This window comes from Periplaneta americana, chromosome 10 (genome assembly GCF_040183065.1).
Source record: "Periplaneta americana isolate PAMFEO1 chromosome 10, P.americana_PAMFEO1_priV1, whole genome shotgun sequence".
Taxonomy (NCBI): Eukaryota; Metazoa; Arthropoda; class Insecta; order Blattodea; family Blattidae; genus Periplaneta; species Periplaneta americana.
In genome coordinates this window covers 47114034-47140583 of record NC_091126.1, presented here as the reverse complement: position 1 = coordinate 47140583, position 26550 = coordinate 47114034, and the positions used below count along the sequence as shown (strand labels likewise).

The 26550-nt window shown below is 39.8% G+C and overlaps 1 protein-coding gene and 1 long non-coding RNA gene across 3 annotated transcripts in view; one reads left to right on the top strand and one right to left on the bottom strand.

The window, feature by feature from the left end:
- sud1 (Prolyl 3-hydroxylase sud1) overlaps positions 1–4439 on the top strand; it is a 28082-nt gene extending 23643 nt beyond the window's left edge. The window contains exon 10 of one of the 2 annotated variants that reach the window (XM_069837362.1): positions 734–4439. The gene's annotated coding sequence lies outside the window, so the exon portion shown is untranslated. Of the gene's footprint in view, positions 1–69 lie in introns of both variants that reach the window. The other variant, XM_069837361.1, reaches the window with a different exon arrangement.
- A 5662-nt stretch (positions 4440–10101) lies between these two features.
- Positions 10102–26301, bottom strand: LOC138707653 (uncharacterized). Its single transcript, XR_011334307.1, has 2 exons — positions 26061–26301; positions 10102–13508 (listed from the first exon to the last, which is right to left on the bottom strand). It is a non-coding gene; the product is annotated as an uncharacterized lncRNA (long non-coding RNA).
- Positions 26302–26550: the final 249 nt, after the last annotated feature.

Sequence of the window (26550 nt, the reverse complement as noted above, 5' to 3'; positions counted from 1 at the left end):
GAATTACACCTTAAGTGTGCAAGATGAATATTGGAAGCAGTTTTCGAAGTCCACCTGTATGCCCTTCAGCCTCATCTTGACTTTGAGGAAGAAGAGAAAGTCACACAGTAAGAGATCTGGAGAGCAAGTGATATGTAAGGATCATCATCATCATGCTGTTTTGGCCAAAACAATTCTAGACAGTGTGTTTGGGCGCATTGTCATGTTCTGAGAGCTAGTCTCCATTCCAAGCTGTTTTCACGCGATGCCCTGGTGCACGAAATTCAGGAAACAATGGTGATTTGCAAAATGTGAGTCAACAGTCCTCGAGAACTACTTCATGAATATTTATAAATAAATCGTTTAATCAAGTGGAATCTCTTGTAGGAGGAAGAAGTAGGGAAATGTGAAGGAGGAGGAAGTAGGGAAATGTGAAGTCATTAATTTGCATTAGCAAAGTACTACTGACTGAAAATTAGTATTATTGATAATAGGAATAGTACAGTAGTTAAATATTAGAAATTTATCCTTTGAAGAGGTGGAAAAGTTCAAATATCTTGGAGCAACAGTAACAAATACAAATGACACACAGGAGGAAGTTAAACACAGAATAAATATGGGAAATGCCTGTTATTATTCGGTTGAGAAGCTTTTGTCTTGAAATATTACCTCCCTCATTGTTGATACACTGGTAGTTATTGCTACTAACCTTTGCTATGTCGAAACTAACATACTGTTCTCTTTCTATTCACAGGAAATTCTGCGTTATTTGTCAGCATTAAAGCAATCAATACTGGACCTTATGGGCCAATTTATATATTGTTACAGAGAATTTTCTGAGTTAAAAAAGAAAAAAAGTTCGAGTAGCAATGAGAGACTGATCAGTAGCCAGTGTAGTCAGAATTCACTTTATTGTTAAACGTAATGGATGGTATGCATAAAATGATGGCACAGTGGAAGCTCTTAAGTTCGACAGAAAACACATTCGACATCCTATAGTTCGACTGCTTACATAGAAGAATTAGACACGCCCCTATACGGGCACTAAGAAATGAGTTTGCTATTTGAATGGGAATTGGTTCTGTGTCTTGTAGTGATACTTTTGTTAAAGGAAAACAGAATATTTTATTGATTAGGATATCCATGGTTTTAAATTAATGAACTCTTACTGTAACAAAATCAAACAAAAAATTCTATCGAAATAATAAATGAAATTACTGTACTTGCTCGAGTACCTAGAAACAAATGTGATTGACTTTTTCACAATAAATAATAATAATAAAATAGCCTTATATCAATAACAGTAACAACAATAATAATATTCAAAAGGACACATTGAAATTCAGGATCTGGAAGCTGAAGTCGCTGCTTGATTCCGATAATATTCGAACACTTGCCTGTGTTCATCACTAACAAAGCCCTGTTGATGGATGTATAGGATAGCTTTCTCTATTGCTTGCAATCCTTCTGTAAGACTGAGTTTTTCAACTTTATCACTATCTTCAACTTGTGACAATAACTTGTTTCATGATTTTGATGTGTTACTTGAGGTTATCAGGTCTCAAGGTTCTGCTACACAGTGTATCACATGTTTTATCGTGATCTTTTCAAGTTCGTAGCCAGTAACTGATTGCTTGGGTTCAAAACATGTTTTAACAACTTGTTAAAATACAATGATTTTAACTTCTTCAGTACTCCCTGATCCATGGGTTAAATGAGTGCTGTGACCTTCCAAGGAAGAAAAACAACCTTAATATCTTCCGATATTGTCAGGTTCACTTGCATGTGATGGAGCATTGTTTGTTAACAAAAGAGCTTTAGGGGACAATCCTTTAGTATTAGAATAGGTTGTAACAGCAGGGACAAAGCAATTATGGAACCAATCCTTAAATATATCTGAAACCATCCAACCTTTCGCCTGGCCTTTATAACACACTGGGAGAGATTTCGTTTCTACATTTTTTAATGCCCTAGGATTTTTGGATTTCCCTATGACAAGTAGCGGTAACTTACTTGTTCCACTAGCATTGGAACATGCTAAAACTGACACAAATATGATTTAAATCCAGGAGCTTTTTGATCACATCCACTAGCTAATTAATGTTGTTTTTGGGAGCTGTTTAAAGTTTAGATCTGTCTCATCACAAATATATATTGCTCACTATATAAGGACGCACTATTCACCATATCTTGAAATGCTATCTTGAGTGCCTCAGATGCAGCAACATCAGAAGACAGTGACTCTCCACAAATTCTGAGCTGTCGAATTCCATATTTCTTTTTAAAACACGTCAACCACCCATCACTTGCTACAGAATCAAGGTCACCTCCAAGGGCAGCATTTATTTCTAGAGCATTTTCCTTAATAAGTGGCCCACTTATAGGAACACCTAGAATAAAATGGAATAAAATAGACTACAACACTGAAAAAAAAACCCCTATGAAATATCAATATTTACAGACCACTGTTAAAATAATTTACTGAAGGAAAACATAGGTTTACTGAGTAATCAAAATTGTATAATTATAACATCCTATTTAGGACTCATACTAAAGATATTTATAACATTTCTGTAATTAAACCCTGTTTAAAAATTAAGTAATAATAAAATGGTTTAATCAATATAAAACATACAAATGGGCTTCTACCTTTATTTCTCTCTTCAGTTAACCACTGAAACAGTTCTTCGTCATACATGAATATGACAGGTTGTCTCAAGGTCCAAAGCTCAGAACATTGACTTGAGTCCATACCTGTGGAGTAATGGTTAGTGTGTCTGGCCGCAAAACCAGGTGGCACGTGTTCAATTCCCGATTGGGGCAAGTTGCCTGGTTGAGGTTTTTTCCGGGATTTTTCCTCAACCCAATATGAGCAAATGCTGGGTAACTTTCGGTGCTGGACCCCAGACTCATTTCACTGGCATTATCACCTTCATCTCATTCAGACGCTAAATTATCTAAGATGTTGATAAAGCTTCATAAAATAACCTACTAAAATAAAACACTGACTTGACGAATCATAGAACTGTTCGATTTTTTGTTTTGATTTCCTCTAGCCGCTAATAGTGTTATGTGGAATGCCAATCTATTTTTCTATTTGAGACAGAGACTCTACCTTCAACGCATTTTAGGATATCTAATTTTTCCTTTAACATACAATATTTATTCCTTCCACTACAGGAGGCAGACTCCATTGTGCCGTTTGTGAGACGAAACTGTCGAAACCCACTGTCTGAGCAGGGCAGGAAATGCAAGTACAGTACTGTATTCGTTGATGGATAACCAATAAGAATTTGTATTCATTTCACCTGCCACACCCACTACTCTTACTGGACTGAACTTTCAATTCTGCTCTGTCGAACTTAGGAGAGTCCACTGTAATTACTTTTATCACTAAATCTTAGTCAATACTACGAAATGTATGCATAAAGTTGCTTAGTAAATGCTATTACTTTTTTAAAAATCATAGTGACGTCAAACAATGTAGCATTTACTAAAACACACAATAATTGCTAAGAAACGTATGCATGAAGCTTAGTAACTACTTCTTCTCCATAGTCTTTACTAAGGAAAATCGTAGCATGTCTCGTGCATGAATTCTTTTTGATAGTAAAAGATTTTCTGTGAACACAGAAAAAGTTACGTGGTTAAGCGAATATTTCATTGGACGAAATGAAGAAGTGTGTTGTGGGGCTCTCTCTTCAGAGGAAAAAATTAGAATGTTTTTAAGATATATCTCAGATCCTGGTTTTCAGGTAGGCATTGGTGAAATTTTGGTATGCATCAGAGCACAGTTTTCAGAACTGTGAAATTTGTAGCAGATAAGATAAATAGTCAGACTTCACCTCTGAATAAAATTTCCAACAAATCATGAAGAAATTGTCAGTGCTAAAACCAAGTGGCAACAGAGGTTTGATTTTCCGTCACTAAACTGCACCCATGTCAGGATTCCAAAACCATCAGTTCAAGGCCTCAACCACAGTCTCTTGAAGCTTTTCAATCTGTTCTTCTGTGTGAACTTTTGAGCTGGGTATCCTTCAGGAACTATTGCCATTTGTGTGGCAGTCAAGGCTTCCTTGACGTCATTTCCTGAGTTTTCTTTTTCAGGTTTTTGTCTGTTTGAATTCCTGAGGTCGGAGTTGACTCTTCAGAACAGCTGCGTTCTGTGACTCCCTTAGAGGAGACACTTTGCTCTGTCTTTTGTTTTTGCTTCTTGCCACTCTCCACTTGCTGGGATCCCATGGTATCCCTTGCTCGGCAAGGCACTTCTTGAGGCTTTCTTTCTATGTGTCCTGAAAAGTTTTATGGACTTTACTTTAGTCTATTTGACTCATGGCCTCATCTAGTTGCCTGCTGAAGCCAGGAGTTCGACTTTAAGTAAAACTTCCTCTTCTTTTTCAGAGGGTGTATCTTCCTCTTCGGATCTTGGAAGAGAATGGTGGTGGTGGTGGTGGTGGTGGTGGTGGTGGTGGTGGTGGTGGTGCGGGCGGGGGCAACAACCAAACTAAAGTACGTGAGAGAGGGTTGTAAAAAAGAAATATAATTACTGAAGAAGTCATATTATACTTTAATTTTTATTTTACAAATTGCAATTATTATTTTCTTCTTAGACATTAGGAGAGTATGAAAGTCGGTGTTATTGAAAAAGGAAAGCGTTTTATTTTGTTGAGAATCCACAGTTGGCGTCATATAATTCCTTCAGGTATTGCATAACCTTCTTCTCTTTCTGTTTTTAACTGCAGGGGTTTGTGATTTCTTCAGCAGTACTGGGTACATTTTAATAATGTCAAAAAACATAACTGACAATCTTCAACATCACCAATAATGCTGATGTCTGGCACATCATTACTGTTTATGATTTACTATTTACAATCTACAATACGCGAGTACGTGTCACACACGGAAATACGACACGCACTACAACAGCTGACTCAAGTACTTGCATAAGGCCGGGACCGGGCCTTGCTGTTTCATGCCACGTAGTAATTGCTTCAAGTCTCAAACAATTTTTTCTTAGTAAAAGTTCAAGTTCTATGCATACGAATAATAGCAACTGCTTTTACTTTTATTCTTTACTAAAGTCATAAGAAAGTAATTTCTACATTTAATGCATACCACTCAATGGGTATTTATATATTGCTGAAGCCTCCTTATTGCTTGTTACTAATATTGTGAATTTTAGTAAACTCACAATTACACATATAATAAAATATGAAAAAGAAATTGTTCGATAAGAGGAGTGGTTGGAAGAAGTGCCATTAAAAAAAAGTGTTAAAAATGACCTAATTTTTATTTTTTGGTATATATTACAAATGTGATATTCATTGTCCTAACAAGGGAAGAGGTAATGTGAAGTGTCACTTAAATACCGGAACACTTCGTGCCAGTCATAGATTGGTGATTCAAAGCAGTACATTATGAAACTTTTTTGAACAAAGTCATATTAAGGACAAAATTATGTTAGAATGAATGATCTTGAATATTTTAACGCACATAAAAAGTAAAGTAAACTTAACCCTTGTATTCAAATAAATATTTTCTCTATCAGAAGTTAAGGGTCATGCAAAAAAATTTTCTTTGTAAGCAATTTTCTAAGAACTTAATGTTTATTTTGTTGTGTGGTGTTAATTAATTTTTCAGTTTGTGCATAAGAAAGAAAAACAATTAAATGCTTCTTTTTCTTCCCAAGAATGTATGTCCTTTTTCATTTTTGGTACCTGGTCACCATATGCTTCATATAATATTCAAATTTGGCAGGAGGATGAGTTACAGGCAGAGGCGGCAGTGACAGTGACGTAGTCAGCTCATGATCATTTAACTTACCCAAGTTTGTAATATATTGTAAAAGTGAAGGTGAATGAAGATAAATAAAAATCATATTCTACATTATACAGGACTATATTCATAAGTCCGTGAAACATTTTAAAAATTCATAACTACTACGTAACGAATAACAAATTACTTTACACTAGAATAAAGAGAAACTCTCAAAGTTTTGTTACATATCTCACAGATGCTCAATTTTACCACCTTTGCTAATACGAAATACATCCATTTGGTAATCCATCTCGCCCCATACATGCTTCAGCATGTCATGGTTGACCAGAGCGAAGTTCCTGGGGATCAGAGGTGAGCGGAAGCACATAGACAATATCCTTCACAAATCACCACAAGAAAAAGTCTCACGGAGTTAAATCCGGTGATCATGGTGGCCACTTCATTAATGCGTCATCTCCTCGTCCTGTGTGTTTGATCCACCTCTGTGGCAAATTTTGATTAAGATACTCTCGCATGCTGTGATAGTGACAGCGAGATCCATCTTCCTGAGAGAGATGTAATCATTGCTGTCTTCATTCAGCTGTGGCATCAGCCAGTTTTGTAACATGTCCAAGTAAATCATCCCAGTGATAGTGGGCTCTAAAATGAAAAATGGCCCGTACACCTTCTCTTTCGAAATCACACAGAAGACATTCACCTTAGGTGAGTCTCGCACATCCTCTATGACTGTGCGGGAAATTTCAGTTCCCCATATTCGCACATTTTGCCGATTCACTTTTAAGGAGAGATGAAAAATTGCTTCATTGCGATGAGCAAGTCGGCAAAACCATCTACTTCAAATTTTTGACGAGATCCTTGCATATTCCAACATTCAAAATGATTGCTCACATTTAGTAAACGTTATTTTGCCATTATTGATAACTATTGCCACCTAGTGATAAATGATGGCAACTAAGAGCGGGCTTTTCTTATTAAACAAACTTGGAGAGTTTCTCTATCGGCATGTCAATTACCATGATATGTTGTGAACTTTATTTGTTATTAAACTTCAAAATGTTTCACGGACTTATGAATAACCCCGCATTAGATAAAACCACAGGGAATGTGTAAACCCTATATAGAGGACATGTCCCCAGGTGATGGATAGTGGAATGCCCTCACCAGCTTAGTCGACAGGTAAGTGGGAAATAAAAAACCACCCATGAACCAAACAAGCAGGGGAAGATGAAGCTCCTAAGATATAGTGAAATAAATCCATCTACTGTAGAAGGATAACTGATCTAAAACCCTGATCCTCCATGTTGGAGGTTTTGGAAGGACTAGTAACCCGCCCTTGTAAGAAACCATGAAGTGCATTAGTTTCTCTTTCATACATCTGTGATGATTACCAAAACTCATACCATCATGATAATGAGCAGTTTTACACCTTTACTTCAATAAGAGGAGTGTATTTTATAACGAAATCGCCCTTTCCATCAGCATGAAGAATCATTGTCCTATGACATTTATAATTGGCGAAAATCCCAACTCACAACCAAAGAGCAAGCGGAAATACAATGGTAACCCACAAAATGTAAAAATTGGAATATTAAGATATGAAAATTCACGAAAATATTGATATATAGAATATCGAAATACTTGAATAATACTGTTGTAACTCCCAAAAATTGAATTTTTTGTTGCTGGCAGTTTTGCAATCTTTATTTAATTCTCTATTAAACAGTAGAACTGTCGTATCTTTAAGTTCGAGGGTAAAGTCTGCAGGACTCATACTGATACTTGGTAGGCTAATCCTGATTTTTCATAAGACTTTGAAATGTTTATCTTACATTTACTCAAAATGACTTTTGGTAGTTACGACAGTATTATTTTAAGGGTGTGATGTGATTATTTTACTATTAGTGCTGTTCTTTTCTAAAGCTACATACTTCGTCTAGCAAATTCGAAGACTGAAGCACCTGATATTGTCTATATTTAAGTCACATAACGAGGAATTGATTGGATATGTAATCATTGCAATGTTGGTTACCATTGTTTTCCTTGGACGAATGAATATGGAATAAAGGAAACTACAGTAAAACCACAGTCTAGTATATACAGTCACGAAGCTTGAGTTTATGAGGGTACTAGGAACAATAGACTGTGCAGGTACTATTTCGCATTGTCTGTAATGAGGCAATAGTAGCGAACCTAGTGGTTAGCAACTATCTATGGATGCATATTTACTATGTACTGACCTTCGTGACTGTATATACTAGACTGTGGTAAAACCCCATTTTAACGTTCCCATTTTCAAGGAATAATCTGTTATGTCCCAGCCAAATTACCATAAGAATGTAATTAATTCCCACTTTTAAGGAAACTTGGTTTAAGGAAAATCCCACTTTTAAGAAATAATTTTCAACTGGATTTTATGATATGAAGCCCGAAATATCGACTCGTCTTTCAATAATCAATGGTACCGTCATATTCGATAGTGATCCTCAAATAACACAATCACATACAGCAAAAAGCATGGTTTGCCAACTATTGTATTTCACTAGGAATAATGGCGAAAGAAAATATTTTCAATGCTTAGTTTCAGTGTGGTTTGGGTTCAAACCAAACAGAAAAACATTCGTGCCTCACCATTTGAAGAGTTAGAAAATATAATAATGAAATTTATTGTAAATAATAATTGTAGGCCTAAATAAATTATTAAAATATTTGGTATGTGACACACATGTTAGTACTAGTTATTTTTGCCTTACTTTCCCATAAACCTTTTAACCCTCCTGCTACCAATGTTTTTCACAACTTACTACTACCAAGGGGAGTAATATAATTACCCCAATCAAAAACCATACATAAATCTTCGTTAAGCATTTGGAATATAAACAATTTATGTATTATTGATTATAGACTTACAAAAAATGTAAAAATATAAAATATTGATCCTATTTTTAAAAACACAGGGTTGTTCGAAAGTCCTATTCCGTTTTGTTGAAAATACACCAAAATTAATGAACTTCAGATATGTTACTGGTGACACTATAAGGCAGTGGTCATCAGCACTTGCTGAAACGGGTAGAGTGCATGAAGGGTAAGGAACTCTGCTCCGTCATGCACAAGGGATAGAGAGACAGCATACCCGCCAGCAACGATGATTGCACGCTAGGGCTGTGTCTTGTCCACAGGTAAGGGACACTAGCCTGAGCATGCAGTGTTTTGATGACCACTGCTATAAGGTAACATATACAGTAAATTTAAATATGCCTCTCTTGCATTTCAAGACAAACTTCTTAATGTGACATCATTTTGACATTGTGGAAAACACATTTACAAGTAATGAATACCACAGTACTATAATATAAATTGGAAATCATTTCAGTTACTTATTGAAAATTAAATATTAGAATACCAAATATACAACTCAATAACATTTCTTTATAATACAATAAAAAAAATGAATTTCTAAAAATAAATAAATAAAAATATGAAAATAATAAACTGCCACCGGCGTAGCACAGTTGGCTATGGCACTTGCCTGCTGACCCAGAGTTGCGTTTGGGCGTGAGTTCGATTCCCACTTGGACTGATTATCTGATTGTTTTTTCCGAGGTTTTCTGCAACTGTAAAACAAATGTAAGGTAATCTAATTGGCCTCATCTCGCCAAATATCATTTTGCTATCAACACTAAATAACCTAGTTGATACAGCATTGTTAAATAACCAAGTAAAAAAAACTAATAAATCTAATTTCAGATAATTGTTTAAATTCAAATATTGTATTCGAACACCACCTATACTACAACGAACATCTCGAAAAAAAGGGCTAAACTAATAATTATTTCTAACAAAATCACTTTCAGGAAAATCTTAATGCACAGAAATAAAAAATAAAAAATTGTGAATAAAAGATCATGATAATATAAATAATATAAAAATTGTTATAAATAACACAAAATAAAATAATTTGGAGGCAGACAAACAGACATATGAAGGAAAAAAGCTACAGATTGAATTTTATATCCTGGAATTGTCATGACACCAAGGGGGGGTAACAAGAACACCCCACATAAATAATGTGAATTACATCTTAAATTAGAGTAATTATTTATGTTACCTTTAATTCAAATTGTTAGTAGGCATGTAATGGACAAATACATGGAATTTAAATATATATATATATATATATATATATATATATAGAGAAAAATAAAAATAATATTGATATATTGTCAGTGGGGTAATCGCATTATCCCTCTTGGTAGCAGGAGGGATATGGAAAACCTCTATTTAAGAAAAAAAAAATCCCTCAGAGATTCATTAAAAAGGAGTTTCACTGTATTAGGACATTCAATATATTCTACACAATGCTGACATTTTATTAAACACATTATTAATAATATATGGTACACAATTATCACATAGTTATAAATCTTTTAAAAACTGATCACAGAGTGGTTGAATATAAAAGTAGTATACAGTAGTTCATTTGTACTTCACTTCTGCATTCAACTTTTTAGGGTTAATGGATTTGTAGAATTCATGACATATCAGTAGCATCCACTTCAGAGCATCCATGATATCCTTGTATTTCAGTGCATCAACAGGCAAGTGAACTGCAAGGAAGGGTGGAGCATGACGACCTGTTTTATTTAAATTCACATTTTCCCACACCTCACCATAAAATAACGGGATATCCCCAAAATTCCAGGTAAAGCTTCTGATAGACTGAGGCAAACAACATCTCCAAGGAGAAATTTCTCGCCATTTTCAGTTTCATATTTTTGACATTTTTTTTTCAAGTCACTGAGGTTTAAAAAGTCTTCCCTCTTCATTTCTTGCACACACTGGATTCTTTTTTGACCTCATCTCTTAAAAATGCTTACCCACTTATTTTGAGAGTATACAAACTGTGCATGGCGAATTACATATTTTTCAACAATACTAAAATTTCTCTCACTAGGTAGGCCTAATATGGAATGTCCAGATATGAGAAAATGGCGCTGAATGTTGTGCAGTCTCCCTGTTGATAACATATACAGCCAAAGTGACATAATGATCCAATTCTTGTTTTGTCTGCCATAGTTATCAGCAGGCTTCGAGGCTTTGGACCCGATACAATAAGTTTACTGTGCATGCACTATAGGTTGTTGACTCGCTGCAGATAGGTAGAGATGTGTTGAGGTAACAACGTTGCTATTTAGAGTAGAGTATGGTAGTACGGGGAAACACACATATGTACATTCTGAAAGTAAATGTACATTACACAATGACAATTTCAAACGAATGTGAAAAGCATTTATTCTCCTGTCTTTTATAAGCATTTATGTTTAATTATACACAGTGTTAATGGTGGAAATAAGCATGTAGCAATTTTAATTTTTTCATTTATCCTATTGGTCGTCTTTAGGAAGTGCAGTTACACTACCGAATTGCAATGTACCTACTACAAGATACATTCTTAGTGTCTCAAACTTAAATCTTTTTCGGTTATCTGCCAAAGTTTGTACTGTGAAAAGCTGCGCTCTACGTCGCATGACGTGATAGGAGCAAAACGAAAAAACCTAACATCATTGCAGTCCCTAAGACACAGTCCTTTATTCTCAGGTGACTCTATGCCCACTAATTTACTGTTTATATTACACAATGTTCCACATCCGTTATTTTTACATAAAATTGATTTCCACTTCTGTTTTGCACGTTCCGTAACCGGTGTATTTGATGTCTCATTAATTCTCTGCATCATTTTCCAAATTAATTTGAGGGCTTCCGGCATCTCTTGCTCTGACTTTTCTAACCGTGTAATAGTTTCAGACACAGTTTGAAAATGGGTTTGTATGAAAACCAAATTATTCGTCAGAACCTTCAAATCCAGAGTGTTTTTCTTTGCGTATTTGTTGGCATTCATTCTACAGTACCCCCACCCCTATGATGACCACTATACTCAGCATGCCATTACGTGGATTTCCCCTGAACTGCTCTATTGGGTCCGAAGTCTCGAAGCCTGGTTATCAGATATGACAGTGAGTGTGTGTATGACTTCTTATGTCATGCTCCTCCAAAGACTTCTTTATACAGCTGCTAATTTCTTCTGACCCACAATCAGTGACACTTTCAGTCCAGACAATGAAATTACCACCAGGTGAATCACAAGGCTGAATGCTTAGAATGTGTGTCCACATCTTACATTTATAGAACAAGAGGAGAGTTGACAGCTTTTTGTTAAGGCCTGTTGCAGGTCAATGGTTATAACATGCATCTCTGTCTCTGAGTTCTTTCCGAGTGTGTTTTAACCCTCGGCACTTACCTGGGGTCGTTTCTGACCCCGCACTATATTTTATTATTAATATCTACATCCATATCAGTAGCAGTCCACGGTTACAAATGTGCCCCACATGACCCTATGAAGTACGACCATTCATTAAAAGGAAGAAGAAGTAAATATTAGAGCTCTACAATAATTTTCGAGAAGTGAATTCATTAGGCTCTAATATTACTTAATGAAACTCACCTCTGGAATGTGCATGTTGTCAAAATATCCTTACGAAGTTCGAAAAAAAATTAATACTTTCTAAGCACTTCAACACAAGTACATCCACTGAGTTCACACCAATAAATTAAATGGAAGGAAAATGGCAACCAATACATCAGAAGGGCTGGCTTCTGCTGTCAGTACCGGCAACTTAATGAAAATTATGTGTTGAGGTGAGAAATTCAAATGGTTCAAATGTGCCCCATATATTTATATATGGTATTCGAAAAAATACAGTACCTTATCTCCCAAAAGGCCACATCATACAATAGACCAGGTCTCTGATGCTCAACTTCTCTTAGCCAATGTGGATTTTCAACAGTCTAATAGTCCATTATATGCCAATTTACTTCACCATGATTTGTGAAAGTAAATTCTTCAGAAAATAATGATAGAAAGATATTATTATTCCCAATTCTGTCTTGTGCCCATCTACAAAATATTATTCTATTCACAAAATCATCACATGTAATTCTTGATGAAAAGACAAGGTATGGATGAAATTTGTTCCGTTCCTATATTCAAAGAAAACTGCCTTTAGAAGTTCCTGCACTGGTAGCTAATTCTCGAGAACATACATGGGGATTTTAATTCACTGTGGCTAACAATGCAATTTTCTCATCTTCATCAGTGGCAGTTCTCCTGTAGTTCCTTTCTTTTTTGCCTGGACTATTCCGTATTCAGAAAACAGTTTTAGAACATGATAAAATGACACACACATACACAGAGAGACAGAGAGATGCTCCAGATTCATCAAACTCACTTTGGAAGTTCAGTGTTTGTCATGTTCTATATTTGATCTAGGTACTTAATTTAGAAAACCAATAATCACTTCACTCAATACAAATCCTTCTCCTACAGATTCATATTGTTAAAAAAAAAAAAAAACTCTTACGAGGAAGACTTCTTAGAGTTATGTGAATTTGTTTTTCGTTTTGCCTATGTTTTATTCTTACTTTTTTCTACACGATTATTGTCACCACGTTTATCATCCTTAATTTTCTTCTTCTTCTTACTAGTTTCTTGACTATGATGACAAATTTTCTTCTTGTAACTCTTTGTCCGAGAATCTTCTTTCAATTTGTTTGAATTCACTGTGTGCTGTATAACATTCAAGAGGAAGCGCTTGTTCGTTGGTTTCAGGGGACATTTCTGCCAAGCCAATGCACCACCAACAGCAGCTCTCGATGCTCCTCGTTTTGCTTCTCGCAAGAGTTCTTCCTCTGCAAGCCTAAAAATAAACCATTTCATAAAATCTGGTATAAAACAAAACTGAAAAAAATAATGTAATACTTTACTAGAATTGTTATACTGCGTGTTCAGTTCAGAGTGTGTCATGGCTCGCTGTATTTCGTCATGTGGCTAGCTGATGAGCCTAGAGAATTCAATCTTCCTACACTTCTGCAAAGGCGTATTACCTATGTGCCAGAGAAGTTGCCTGGCAAGTATGGCGTTCATTCAGAAGAGTACTTACCGATACATACCGTAACGCCGGTAGTGACAGGAATGTGAACTGTTTCGAAACACGTACTGAGGTGAGTTTCTTTCTTACTGTCGGGATATGGGGAGAGGGTTAAGACGATTACTTACGTACAGTACTTGTTGACATTAATTTCGACGGTCAACATGGACACGGAGCATTTGATTTGTGTAGGGGAATGTTGCCATACGCAACAGATGATAACAAATACCCTGGGTACGACTTGCTCGCGCAAAACACAGTTTGAAAGAGGTTATGGTAGCACACAGACCGTACAGACCGCCATCTGTTGCTACAACGTTCAAGTTATACCGTACACGTTCTCAAGTTCAGATTGAATGCCTTGATTAATAGGCAACTTCTCTGACATGAAAGCTGAAACTCGCTTCAAATCGCTGACTCACAACAGTGACGTTATGACACACTTTGAAATGAACACCCAGTACTCTTAATATTATACTCAGGGGCATAGCGTCCATGATGTGGTGGAAGCATTGCTTCCTTTCAATTTTTAAGAGAAAGATTTTTTATGTGTATAAGGATGAATTAATTATTATTCGTCTTTTCCTTATTATTTTGTTATTTTGTCTTTACACTGTATACAGTTTGACTCAGGATTAATTTGAATGCCCGAGTCGATGTCAGATGTTAGCTTCCAACTACCTGCTTGTGACAATGGGTTGCTGGGAAGGTAAAGAGAGACAGAGATAATATATAGAAACATAATGCTTTCCTTCTCTTTAATCCACACCTGTGGAGTAACGGTCAGCACGTCTGGCGGCGAAACCAGGTGGCCCGGGTTCGAATCCCAGTCGGGGCAAGTTACCTGGTTGAGGTTTTTTCCGGGGTTTTCCCTCAATCCAATACGAGCAAATGCTGGATAACTTTCGGTGCTGGACCCCGGACTCATTTCACTGGCATTATCACCTACATTTCATTCAGACGCTAAATAACCTAGATGTTGATACAACATCGTAAAATAACCCAATAAAAAAATAACCCTTCTCTTTAAACCTCTCATGGTATGTAACTTCTGACTTGCTTCCAGCCTGGTTTCGGATGTTTCTCCGCTGTACTGACAACAAGCATCACCAAGCACCATGTGGTACTCTTCACAATGCGATAATGAGTAGCTTTCAAAAATTGAATTACTACGATGTTATTAGTAGTGACATAATCATGTTAGTACCACAATTATAAAATATAACATTACTACATAATAATAATAATAATAATAATAATAATAATAATAATAATAATAATAATAATAATACATTATGACTAAATGCGAATAAGTGGTTTTTGTGATTCCGTCTGCCCATCTGCCCATACCCATAGCACCAAAGATATTCAATGATTTTATTCATATTTATGAATATGCCTTAGATATTTATTAACTCTAAAAAAATCACGTTTAGACACCTAAAGCAGATTTTAAAATATTAAAATAGGATCTAAAATACTCTTTTTATGCATTTTATAGGCACATCAAAAGAGGACAGCAATATTAGAATTAAGATATGCCTAACTGAACTTATGTAGGGCCTACCTAAATATAATTATGCAATATTTCATTATAGGTATGGTACATTAGAAGAGGACACCAGTGTTAGAATTAAAATATATACAGCTAAAATTATATACCTAAATTTAATATGTATAAATTTCACGTCACATATATTAGGTAGGCCTATTTTAGAAGAGAACAGCAATCACTGAATTAAAAGGGAAGGCAGGAGATTGTAAAATCCCTGTAATTGCGTAGAACATGGCTGCTCAAGCCATTAGTAATATCCTGACTGTAATGCTTATACGATGATAATATTCAAACTTCATTTATTTTTGCAATAGTGATATGTTGTGGTTGCATCAGCCTGCTGCCGCTAAGGCGCAATGATATGTTGTGGGTTGTATTGGTGTGCTTCCACTAAGGAGAATATTGTGACAGCCCGTCAAGACTCGATCACGCGTCCCACAGAGGGCAGGATGCGCGTGGAAGGTTCGGGTGACGTGGAGAAGGGAGCTGCAGCCACGCACGACGCGACGAGAGGGGAAGAGGGCCGGCGGCAGCGCGAGGTGAAGGGGAGGAGTGGCAGTGTCACAGATTATTCTCGAATTGTCCAGTAAGGAAACGTCGGGAAGGCCCGCGAAGCGTTGCCTAGCAAATAAAAAGGAAGCCAGCCTCCAAGAGGAGAACAGATTTGGACAGTAAGCGAGTTCGTCTTGTGTAGCAGTGAAGTCAGCTTCGAGACCAGAGCGCGACTTGAGTTGTGTCCGTAACTGTGGAGCCTGAAGTCCGGAGTTCGAGTGCAGTGGACCGCAGTTGGGGGACCTGAGTTCGAGGTTCAGCGGATCGTCTCTGAAGGTCTGGAGTTCGAGATTCTGTGAACGCGAGTGACTGAGCTAGAAGAACTAGCCAAGACAAACGAGCTGTGAACTGAGAACGACAGTTCTGTGTTGTAAATAGTGCTTTGTGAATATTAGTTAAGATTAACAGTTCATTGTTGTTCGTAATAGTCCAAGTAAGTTGCCATTGTCGTTTGTGGAGTGCACTAACGAATCCTGTGTTACTGTGTGGAGAGCAAATCCTATTGTTGAGATAAAATTACATTGTTGTTCAGTATAAAATTTACATTGGTGTCAGAAGTGGGATATTATCGACAATGGAGAACCTACAGCAGATCCTGCAAGCCATCGCGGAAATGAAAGCTGAGCTGAAGTACGACATAAGTGAAGTGAAAACGGAGATGAAAAGTGATGTAAATGAAGTGAAAGGCGACATAAGCGGAGTGAAAGATGACGTCACTATGCAAATTGAAAGAGTTTCGGCCCACGTAGATGGAATTGTCACCATTGTGAAAGACGAACTTAAGGCCGATTTGGATAAACTAAACCAGAATTTTACAACTATAAACAAGACAGTAGCCGAGTTGAGACAGGATGTAGACCATTTCGACGGCAAAATCCGCGATCTCGAGCGTCGTCAAGAGCAGACGAGTGAGGTGATGGACAAACACGCTGAGGAAAACAAGCACATACTCGCGTTAATGAACCAACATGCTGTAGAAAACAAGCACATCCTCGCGTTGGTGGATCGCCAGGCTAGAGAACATAAACAGATAGTTGCCGAGGAGGTTCGACGTGCCATGCAAGAAGCGGGCACAGAGTTGAGGGCTCCATATAGTGGCCCTGTGGAACCATCACCTTCAGCCAGACATTACAACGTCAAGACGCCGAAGTTCGACGGTACGACGTCTTGGGCGATATTCCGTCGCCAGTTCGAGGCCATCACAGAGCACAATGGGTGGACGCCAGCAGAGAAAACTACTCAGCTGCTGGCCGCGCTTCAGGGACAGGCGTCGGAGATTCTTCACAGCGTTCCAGAAGATGGGACAGCCGCTGAGATAATGGCGGCCTTGGAGGGACGTTATGGTGACCATCAACTTGCGGCAGCATTCAGGACCCAACTGAAAACGAGGGTCCAACAGTCAGGCGAGTCCCTGCAAGAATTTGCAATGGCGGTAGAACAACTGGCCCATAAGGCCCTCAGGGGCCTACCACCTAACTTCGTCGCTGGAGAGGCGGCCTACACCTTCGGCAGCGGAGTTCGAGACCCGGAAATAAGACAACAGCTACTCTTGGCAGAGCATCGCACCATCAACGCAGCTCTGGCGGCGGCACTCAGGATGGAGGCATCCAAGTTGACGGCGAACGTCTCGACGTCGCACCGGATTAGGAGCGTCGCGGCGGCCGACGTCGAGGAACGTCAACCGAAATCACCCGAGCGACGAAGACGTGGAGTGCATACCTGCTGGTCCTGCGGCGAACCTGGGCACTTGAGGAGGACTGTGACCAATCTGGTCACAAACAGGAAAAACAAGAGGGGGCCGATGCGATGAGAGGCACGTCGGCGCCTTCATCACCATCCCCTCGGCTGATCTTGAAGACGGTTAACAGAAGATGCGACGATGGGCTGATTGCTGATGGATGGATAAGATGCCGCCCATGCAGAGTACTGGTAGACACCGGGACGTCGCTTACCATCGCCAGACCGGAAGTCGTGCGTGGCCTACCTGGGAGGACGCTGCTGCGCCGATATGAGCTACATACTGCCTCAGGCGAGAGCCTGCCCATCCAAAAAGAGGTTTTCCTGGAATTAACCTTGGGAAAGAGGAGACTGGAGATGTGGGTGTTCGTCGCCAACATCACTGAAGGCGTCATCTTGGGACTCGACGCCATGCGGATCTTCGATGCAATGGTGGACATCCGGCGCCATATACTCCGTTTTGGTCAGGATGAAGTGTTCCTGAGGGACATCGAAGACAAACCCATGGCCAGCAGACTCACCTTGGAGAATCATGTGACAATCCAGGCAGGCTGCGAGATGGTGGTGACGGCAAGACTGGGCGGACAACCTAAGAGAAACCTGCTCGATTCGCAGACAACTCCGATAGATGGGGTTGACCAATTGGCCACATAAGGCCAGAACCCTACTCCCGAATCAGAAGGTGGTACCGGTGAGGGTCCTGAATGTCACCAATTGGGACAAGGAGGTGCCTAGTGAAACTGTACTAGGTAGCGTCGAGCCAGTGGTGTCTGTGACATCTCTGGTAGATAACGAGGAGTGTCACTGACCACGTCCAGATCTAGACTCATCACTGAAAGAGCTGGCTCGAGAATTGGCAGATAATTTAAGTAAAGGAGAAAGAAGACAAGTCCACGATCTACTGACAGAATTTCAGGACGTGTTCAGTCTGTCTGAAAACGACTACAGGAGAACGGAGAAAGTTCAGCACTGCATCGACACTGGAAATTCTCGCCCAATCAGACAAACTCCTCGACGCGTCCCTCTAGCTAAACAGAGGGAGATTGACAGCCAACTGGAGGGCATGAAAGCAAGAGGGGTCATCGAGGAATCCGACAGCCCTTGGTCATCACCTGTGGTGCTGGTGAAGAAGAAGAATGGGGACCTGCGTTTCTGCGTGGACTACAGAAGACTGAATGACGTCACCAAGAAGGACTGCTTTCCCCTTCCACGAATTGACGACACCTTGGACACCCTGGCCGGAGCAGAGTGGTTCTCGACGTTGGATCTCAAGTCAGGATACTGGCACGTGGCTCTACATCCTGAGGACAAGGAGAAAACGGCATTCTCTACAGGCCAGGGACTATGGCAGTTCACCGTTATGCCGTTTGGCCTCTGCAACGCCCCAGCCACATTCCAGAGACTAATGGAGTCCGTAATGAGAGGCCTGACATACGACACCTGTTTGCTGTACCTTGATGACGTCATCGTGGTCGGCAAGACCTTCGGCGAACAACTGTCGAACCTGAGGAAAGTGTTCGAGAGACTGCGACAAGCCAGGCTGAAGTTGAACCCGAAGAAATGTCATCTATTCCAGAAGAAGGTCAGCTACCTGGGGCACATAGTAGGGACCAACGGAGTGGCCACGGACCCAGAGAAGCTACAAGACGTCAGAGGATGGCCGAGACCGAGGGACAAGCAGGAGTTGCGCCGCTTTCTCGGCCTCTGCACTTATTACAGAAGGTTCGTAGCTGGGTACGCCAACATCGCTAAGCCTCTAACCCAGCTGACCGAGGAGAAACGACAATTCCAATGGACGGACGAGGCGGAGTCATCCTTCCAGTCACTGAAAGAGGCGCTCTGCACTGCTCCTGTACTGGGATACCCCATCCCTGGAAGGAAGTTCACGCTCGACACGGACGCCAGCAACGTAGGCATCGGCGGAGTACTCTCTCAGGAACAGGACGGGCAAGAGAGGGTGATTGCCTACTTCAGCCGAACACTATCCAAGGCTGAGAGAAACTACTGTGTAACACGTAGAGAACTTCTTGCCATTGTGGAAGCCCTGAAGCATTTCCACAAGTATTTGTATGGCCAGGAATTCCATCTGAGGACAGACCATTCTGCACTCACCTGGCTATTGGGCTTCAAGAATCTGGAGGGGCAGACCGCCCGTTGGGTTCAACGACTGCAGGAGTACAACTTCACCTCTGAACACCACCAAGGGAAGAAACATTCCAACGCTGATGCCTTATCACGACGCCCATGCCCGGATGGCTGCAAACACTGCCTGAAAGTAGAAGAGCAGGATGGCGGCTACGCAGTCCGAGCAATTGCTGCCCAGCCGAGCCCAGGATGGGATAGCGCCGCCTTAAGGAGGGAGCAGCTGGATGACCCAAACATTGGACAGCTACTGCGTGATGTGGAGTCCGGCCAGAGACCAGTGTGGGCCGATATCGCCAACCGTAGCACCACTTACAAGAGCTACTGGGCCCAGTGGAATCCTTCACTGTCAAGGATGGTATCCTGAAGAGGATTTGGGAGTCGGCCGATGGAAGAACCCGCATAGAACAACTTGTCCTGCCCAGGAGCAAGGTGACGGAAGTGCTGGAGGAGACTCATGCTGGAGTGACTGGAGGCCACCTGGGAGCCAACAAGACGCTGGAAAAGTTAAGGCAGAGGTTCTACTGGCTGCATCAGAGAACCGACACAGAACAACGGTGCCGAAGGTGCGACACATGTGCAGCCAGTCGCGGACCAAGGACACGCAGCAGGGGAGCCATGCAGCAGTACAACGTGGGAGCTCCTTTTGAGAGGATCGCCATCGACGTTGCTGGACCGTTCCCAGTCACGGATCGAGGGAACCGTTACCTGCTAGTCGCCATGGATTACTTCACAAAATGGCCAGAGGTGTACGCGATTCCCAACCAAGAGGCTTCGACGGTGGCAGACGCACTACTTGACAACTTCATCTGCCGATTCGGGGTGCCCCGGGAATTGCATAGTGATCAGGGGCGCAACTTCGAATCCAACCTGATGGGAGAATTGCTCCAGCGTCTGGGGGGTGCATAAAACCAGGACCACTCCCCTCCATCCACAGTCCGACGGCATGGTGGAACGCTACATCAAAACCGTGGAAGAGCACCTGCGGAAGGTGGTGTCCAACCATCAATGGGACTGGGATGCCAGAGTCCCACTGTTCCTCTTGGCCTACAGAGCTTCGGTCCACGATACAACAGGGATGACACCAGCAAACATGGTCTTCGGGAGAGAGCTGCACCTGCCATGTGATCTGCTGTTTGGCACGCCACCCAGTGCCAACCAGCCAGCGACTGACTATGTGGCAGAACTGACCGAGAAGTTGAATGGAGTCCACCAACTGGCCAGAGAGCACCTCAAGTTGGCCAGCGACAGGATGAAAGTGCGCTACGACAGATTAGCCAACTCTGCAGGATTCCAGGAGGGCGACCTGGTGTGGCTATATCGACCTACCAAGACCAAAGGAAAATCACTGAAGCTGCAACGTGCCTGGGATGGACCATACCGCGTGGTGTCCCGGATCAACGACGTGGTGTACCGCATCCAGCGACAACCCCGAGGGAAGATGATGGTGGTGCATCTGGACCAACTAGCGGCCTACCAAGGGACTGCCCGGGACGAGCAGCCCTAAGGAGGGAGCAATGTGACAGCCCGTCAAGACTCGATCACGCGTCCCACAGAGGGCAGGGTGCGCGTGGAAGGTTCGGGTGACGTGGAGAAGGGAGCTGCAGCCACGCACGACGCGACGAGAGGGGAAGAGGGCCGGCGGCAGCGCGAGGTGAAGGGGAGGAGTTGCAGTGTCACAGATTATTCTCGAATTGTCCAGTAAGGAAAAGTCGGGAAGGCCCGCGAAGCGTTGCCTAGCAAATAAAAAGGAAGCCAGCCTCCGAGAGGACAACAGATTTGGACTGTAAGCGAGTTCGTCTTGTGTAGCAGTGAAGTCAGCTTCGAGACCAGAGCGCGACTTGAGTTGTGTCCGTAACTGTGGAGCCTGAAGCCCGGAGTTCGAGTGCAGTGGACTGCAGTTGGGGGACCTGAGTTCGAGGTTCAGCGGATCGTCTCTGAAGGTCTGGAGTTCGAGATTCTGTGAACGCGAGTGACTGAGCTAGAAGAACTAGCCAAGACAAACGAGCTGTGAACTGAGAACTGACAGTTATGTGTTGTAAATAGTGCTTTGCGAATATTAGTTAAGATTAACAGTTCATTGTTATTCGTAATAGTCCAAGTAAATTGTCATTGTCGTTTGTGGAGTGCACTAACGAATCCTGTGTTACTGGGTGGAGAGCAAATCCTATCGTTGAGATAATAAAATTACATTGTTGTTCAGTATAAAATTTACAATATGAATGGTACATGTGATAGTTGTGAAAATAAAGATGGATCAGCCTATGCAAATCTGTTTGATAAAAGTGAATATAATGAACCAGCAGTTTTGAAACAATGGCAAAAAACTGATGGTTTCTTGTCTGTTGCAGAAACAAAGACAACAGTAAAGCACTTGACTGTGGAAAGAACAAAACAGCCTATATTGAGCGTTACAAGAAGCATGTGATTGTCAAGCATTGCCAGAGTGCTTATTTTGAAAAAAGTAAAAATTCTATTGGTTTGTCTGGTGACGAGACTGTTGTTCAGTGGGACTATGTTGAAAATGCTGCAATCATACAACAAGACGAGGTACAAAGTGCCCATTGGACATATCAACAATGTACTATTTTTACTGCTGTTGTCTGGCTTCCAGGAAACTCTACAAGATGTTACGTTGTTGTGATGAGCTTTATCATGGGAAAGTGTCAGTCTGGGTATTTATTGGTGCTATTATCAAGGAACTTATCCGAGATAATATCAAAATTGCAGCTGAGCAGAGCATAGGTTATTATGAAACTAAGAAAAAGAAACTGTCATTTGATGAAGATTGTTGCATGGTAGTAGAAAGAAGGAAACAGGCAAAATTGAAATTCTTACAGGATCCAGTTGAGGCGAATAGAGATAATTATTTCAATAAAAGACGGGAAGCAAATCGTACACTTAGGAACAAAAAGAGAGATTACTTGAAGGAAAAACTGAATGAGGTAGAAATAAATAGTAAAAATAAAAACATTAGAGATTTATATAAGGGCATCAAGGAATTTAAGAATGGATATCAGGAAAGGGCAAACGTGATCAAGGATGAGAATGGTGACTTGTTTGCAGACTCTCATTCAATACTGAACAGATGAAAAAACTATTTTGGGCAACTACTAAATATACATAGGACAGTCCAGACCTGTGGAGTAACGGTCAGCGTGTCTAGCTGCGAAACTAGGTGGCCCGGGTTTCATTCCCGGTCGGGGCAAGTTACCTGGTTGAGGTTTTTTCCGAGATATTCCCTCAACCCAATATGAGCAAATGCTTTGTAACATTCGGTGTTGGACCCCGGACTCATTTCAACAGCATCATACCTTCATCTCATTCAGACACTAAATGACCTAAGATGTTGATAAAGCATTGTAAAATAACCTACTAAAATAAAAAAATACATAGGCCAAATAGAAATGATCAGGACGAAATTGAAATACAAACTGCTGAGCCATTTATACCCGAACCCACACTTTCTGAAGTCGAAATTGCGATAGAAAATCTGAAAATTATAAGTGTCCAGGTATCGATCAAATTCCAGCAGAATTAATACAAGAGAGTGGAAGTGCATTATCTAACGAAATTTATAAGCTTGTACTTCCTATTTGGGAAAAGGAAATTGCACCAGAACAATGGAAGGAGTCCATAATCGTACCTATCTTTAAGAAGGGGGACAAGACTAACAGTAGTAACTTTCGAGGAATATCACTTTTGTTAATGTCGTACAAAATTTTGTCGAATATTCTTTTGAGAAGATTAACTCCATATGTAGATGAAATTATTGGGGATCATCAGTGTGGTTTTAGGCGTAATAGATGAACTATTGATCAGATATTTTGTATTCGACAGATAATGGAGAAAAAATGGGAGTATAAAGGTACAATGTATCAGTCATAGATTTCAAAAAGGCATATGACTCGGTTAAGAGAGAAGTTTTATATGTTATTCTTATTGAATTTGGTATTCCCAAGAAACTAGTTCGATTAATTAAAATGTATCTCAGTGAAACGTACAGCAGAGTCCGTAAAGGCCAGTTTCTATCTGATGCTTTTCCAATTCACTTCGGGCTAAAGCAATGACATGCACTATCACCTTTACTTTTTAATTTCGCTTTAGAATATGCCATTAGGAAAGTTCAAGATAACAGACAGGGTTTAAAAATTGAACAGGTTACATCAGCATCTTGTCTATGCGGATGGCGTGAATATGTTAGGAGAAAATCCACAAACGATTAGGGAAAATACGGGAATTTTACTTGAAACAAGTAAAGTGATAGGTTTGGAAGCAAATCCCGAAAAGACAAAGTATATGATTATGTCTCGTGACGAGAATATTGTACGAAATGGAAATATAAAAATTGGAAATTTAGCCTTCGAAGAGGTGGAAAAATTCAAATACCTGGGACCAACAGTAACAAATATAAATGATACTCGAGAGAAAATTAAACACAGAATAATTATGGGAAATGCCTGTTATTATTCGGTTGAGAAGCTTTTATCATCCAGTCTGCTGTCAAAAAATCTGAAAGTTAGAATTTATAAAACAGTTATATTACAGTTTGAGATGGGCAGGGCATGTAGCTCGTATGAGCGAATCCAGATATGCATACAGAGTGTTAGTTGGGAGGCCGGAACGAAAAAGACCTTTGGGGAGGCAGAGACGTAGATGGGAAGATAATATTAAAATGGATTTGAGGGAGGTGGGATATGATGATAGAGACTGGATAAATCTTGCTCAGGATAGGGACCAATGGCAGGCTTATGTGAGGGCGGCAATGAACCTCCAGGTTCCTTAAAGGCCAGTAAGTAAGTATTATCAAGGAACTAAAATCTGAAGTGCCTCCTTTATCAAAACTTAAAATATTTAATGATGGCTGTGCGGCATAGTTTAAGAACAAGTTCACATTGTCTAATCTGCTATTTTTGAGAAAGACTTCGCTGTAAAGGCAGAATGGAACTTTTTTGCTTCCTACCATGAAAAGGGTGCAGTAGCTGGTGTTCGTGGAAGAGTAAAACGTAATGTATGGCTTGCAGTGAAAAGTATAAAAACCAATATTGCTACTCGAGAGGAGTTCTACAACTGTGCAAAAGAAATTAATCCTGGCATTAAAATTAAATATATTAATGCTGCTGAAATTGAAGCTGCAAGAGAAATGTTAGAAGCTAGATGGGAATCAGTGTCTTTGATTCCAAATTTGCAAAGCCTGCATTACTTCGCCACTGTAGAGAAAAGTGGCACTTTAGTTGTAGGTCAAACCTCTATGGCAATGTCAAAAGATTTGCCATCATTCCTCCATCAAGCAGGAGCAGGATTCAATTTTAGAAACAAAACAGACCAATGTGAAAAATGAAGATTTTGTGTTTATTCACTTAAGGAGCAGTGTAAAAGGTAGTACAGGGAAAAATTATTATGCTACTGTATTAGATATAGGGAGGGATCTTGTTCACTTAAGTTATATGCATCCTAACTGGTCAAATTACTGCATTTGGCAGAAGAAAATGATGAATCTTTTGAGACAGTTTCTATCATTTTGAAGGTGGTTCTGCCCCCAACAACTGTTAATAATCTGTTAAAACTTTTCTTTTAAAAGTAATGTCTGAACTCAGAATTTCAATGTTAATTGAGTTATATAATGTTTTCTTCTTCTAGTTCTATCAAACAGATGTATGTACTGAAAATCTTGAGTTGTGTTGTATTTGTTTTGTGTGCAATAACTTATATAACTTACTATTTTGTTCATAATTTTTGTCATTTATAATTGTCAATTCCATGGAAAATTGGTCTTTACATAAAATATTTCTGCTCTAAATTAAGTTTAATGGAATTATTTTGTACTATGTCTAACCCGTAACAAATCTGTCCAACCCGTAACATATGTTTAAAAAAATCATTAAAAAAATAGGGGGCAAATTAATTTATAATCATTATGAAAGCAGATATAGCTTCCTCACACTCTCTTGTGACAGAAAAAAAATACATAAAATGTCAAGGAAAGCTAAATTCACAGGATTTTTAAATGTAATTTAGCAAATGTTTGTATACCTATTTTTGCAAGTATCCCCCGTAAGTCATATAAAATATTTTTGTCACCCTGATGTCATTAAGGTAAAGGACTGAAAATTTAAAGGAATTATTACCTACTTGGACAGTACTATTTGCAATATTCAGATGATTTGAAGTTCATATGAAAATGAAGCTACAGTATTAAAAGTTATGTATAAATGTCCACCCCGTAACATTGGAACGATCCATATGTATTGTCCTATCTTAACTTAACCTAAACTAATCTTAACGAGACAATACATATAAAGACAATCTGGTCGAATCATAAAAATGTGACTTACTTGTTTAGATCTACTTTCTTACTCATTACGTTACACCATTTATGATTTCAGTATTTAAATATATGAAAAAACTCCAGATTATTCTACTTCACAGCTTCGTCTGCTTACAAAACGTTGTGTGACAATTCAATAGTGTTGCCAACTCGATTCTTAGAAACCCGCTATGAAACAGTGCAGAAGTCGCTAAATTACTATATTGCCAATGTAAAATGAGGTTATTTTGCCGCTGAGTGCTAAAAAATACTCACTAAATCTCTAGGTCAGTAATACAAATTTCGGAAATTTCATTAATTTCACCCACCAAACTAACACTGAAAAACGCCAGATCTAGCGCAAAGCCGTTTAATTGGCATACCGCAGTTTATTCATATGTATTACCATCCATGGTGGAAGAATAATGGTGTGGAGGATCGCTGTCACAAATGCGTAGCATGCTGACGTCACACTGCGAGGTCAGAGCTGGGAATCAAGCAAAACAGTCGCTTTAAAC